Source organism: Gossypium hirsutum, chromosome D06 (assembly GCF_007990345.1).
Source record: "Gossypium hirsutum isolate 1008001.06 chromosome D06, Gossypium_hirsutum_v2.1, whole genome shotgun sequence".
In the NCBI taxonomy this organism is placed as follows: domain Eukaryota; kingdom Viridiplantae; phylum Streptophyta; class Magnoliopsida; order Malvales; family Malvaceae; genus Gossypium; species Gossypium hirsutum.
In genome coordinates, this window is record NC_053442.1 from 7,226,726 (window position 1) to 7,229,993 (window position 3,268).

Here is a 3,268-nt window from a genome sequence, read left to right on the forward strand (position 1 = left end):
CGTTTTATTAGTCCATTAATCATTATTCCAATGCAACATGTTTGCAAAAAGGTCATAACAATGGATAAAGAATAAAGTTGGTTCTGATCATAACCCAAATAAACATCAAAGATGGCGGAAGAAAGGTAACAAAGAAGTGTATTGAGAATGTGTATTTTTACAAAAAGAAGGGAAGAAAGAATGTATTTTCAAGAATACACATAAGAACTAGGTGCCCCAGTTATCGCAGATTGAGTTTCTCTGTACAAACTTTCCGAAGACCCTTCTGAGTTTGTCAGGTGTTCAGGAGATCTGCAATACTCTGTCAATGCTTCAAGACGTTGCATATCCTTTCTTGTTGGTTCAAGTAAAGGAAGATCATCATATCCCCCCCCGATCAAAATTTGATCCGCTCAAGTCCTGATGTTCCAATCCTGCCCAATACTTGAGTCGCCCTTTTCGGGTTTTCGACTCAAGCCCTCTTTGGTCTCAAAGTGCCCTTTACGGGTTTTCACCTTAGCCTCTCCAAAGTCCCCTTTTTTTTTTTTTTTTTTTTTTTTTTTAGGAAGCTAAGCGCCCTTCTCGGGTTTCACTTTGGTTCCCCTTCTTTCAAGTGAAGTATTTCTTGACGGAGTCTGCGTTTACAGGATTTGGTAAACTTTTGCCATCCATCTCGCATAGGATCAAAGCTCCCCCGGAAAACGCCTTCTTTACAACATAAGGCCTTCCCAATTTGGCATCCATTTTCCTCTAAAATCCTTTTGCATAGGAAGAATCTTTTTTAGTACCAAGTCTCCTTCACGAAATTCTCGGGGGCGAACCTTTTTATTATAGGCTCGCATCATTCGTTTCTGGTACATTTGCCCATGGTGAATAGCCCTTAGCCTCTTTTCCTCTATTAGGTTCAACTGATCGTACCGAGATTGGATCCAATTGGCTTCATCCAACTGTAGCTCAGATAACACCCGTAGAGAAGGGATTTCAACTTCAATGGGTAATACTGCCTCCATTCCATAAACCAGAGAAAAAGGCGTTGCCCCAGTAGAAGTTCTAACAGATGTTCGATAGGCAAGGAGAGCAAATGATAATTTCTCATGCCAATCCTTGTAGGTTTCAGTCATTTTCCCCACAATCCTTTTAATGTTTTTATTGGCCGCCTCCACTGCACCATTCATTTTTGGGCGATACGGTGATGAGTTATGATGCTTGATTTTAAATTTGCTACAAACTTCAGCTATTGTGCTATTATTCAAGTTCATCGCATTGTCAGATATGATCCTCTCAGGCATTCCATATCGACAAATAATCTCCTTCTTCAAGAATTTGCTAACTACTGCTTTCGTGACATTTGCATATGAAGCAGCCTCCACCCACTTGGTAAAGTAATCAATTACTACGAAGATGAAGCGATGCCCATTAGAAGCCTTTGGTGATATTGGCCCAATAACATCCATACCCCACATGGAAAACGGCCAAGGAGAGGTCATGACGTGAAGAGGTGAAGGGGGCGCGTGTATTTTGTCTCCGTAAATCTGGCATTTGTGGCACTTCCTGGCATGATCAATACAATCTCCTTCCATGGTGGGCCAATAGTACCCAAATCTCATGATCTGTCTGGCCATCGTGAAACCATTGGCGTGCGTCCCACAAATACCCTCATGAACTTCTTCCAAATTTTCTTGGCTTCCACAGCATCCACACATCTTAACAGTACTTGATCCTTCCTTCTTTTATATAACACTTCTCCATCTAAGACATATTCAATGGCTATCTTTCTCAGAGTTCTTTTTTCATTCTCTGTCGCTTGATCAGGGTATTCCCGATTCTTCACATATTGTAGGATACTCCGATACCAAGGACAGTCATCTTTTCCCTCCTCCTCAATATTGCAGCAATTAGCCGGGGTCTCAGAGATACTCATCTGAACAGGCCTCATTGCCTCAAGTCTATTCACCTGAATCATCGAAGCTAGAGTAGCTAATGCATCAGCCATTTGGTTTTCCTCCCGTGGGAGGTAATAGAAGGTGATATCGTCAAACTCCTCAGCCAATTCAAGAACTAGTTTTCTATAACCGATTAGCTTAGGATCTCTAGTCTCCCACTCCCCTTTGAGTTGGTATATCACCAACGCTGAATCCCCGTATACTCTCAATACTTTGATGTTCCGTTCAATGGCTGCACGAATGCCCATAATACATGCTTCATATTCTGCCATGTTATTTGTACAATCGAAGTCCAATTTGCTAGCAACAGGATAATGATCTCCACTTGGGGATACCAAAACTGCCCCAACTCCGTTACCCGTAGCATTTGAAGCTCCATCAAAATTTAGCTTCCATACATGATCCATTTGAGGATTTTCTTCAGTATTTGCCACATACATCAAGTCCTCGTTTGGAAATCGAAGTTCAAAGATTCATAGTCCTCCAAGGCTCTACTAGCTAGGAAATCGGCTATTGCACTTCCTTTTATGGCCTTCTGACTGACATATACTATATCAAATTCTGAGAGCAAGATCTGCCATCTAGCCATTCTCCCGTTCAAAGCAGTCGATTCCATCATATACTTTAAAGGATCTAACTTTGAAATCAGCCAAGTCGTGTGATACAACATATACTGCCTCAGTCTTCGGGTCGCCCAGATTAGAGCACAACATAACTTCTCAATTGATGAGTACCTCATTTCGCAATCGGTGAATTTCTTACTGAGGTAGTATATTGCCCTTTCTTTCTTTCCCGTTCATCGTGCTGGCCCAATACGCATCCCATGGAATTCTCCAACACTGTTAGATACAATATCAATGGCCTATCTGGACTTGGAGGTGATAAGACTGGGGTATTAGCCAAGTACTGCTTTATCTTATCGAAAGCATTCTGACACTCTTCATCCCATTCACCCGGATTATGTTTCTTTAAGAGCCGAAATACTGGATCACATTTCTCTGTCAGTTGTGAGATGAACCGAGCAATGTAATTCAGCCTCCCTAGGAAACCTCGAACCTCCTTCTGAGTGCGCGGGGGAGGTAATCTCGTATTGCTTTTCTTTGTCTGGGTCAACCTCGATCCCCTTTTTGCTAACTATGAAGCCTAATAACTTCCCTGATCTGGCTCCAACGTGCATTTGGCCGGGTTAAGCTTGAGCTAGAATTTCTTTAATCTCAAAATAACCTTTCAAGACCTGAACATGCTCTTCTTCCGTTCTAGACTTCGCGATCATATCGTCACATAGATTCTCTTTTGCATCATTCGTGAAACAGACCATAGCCTTGATAGTCTCCTTTCAAGAATTT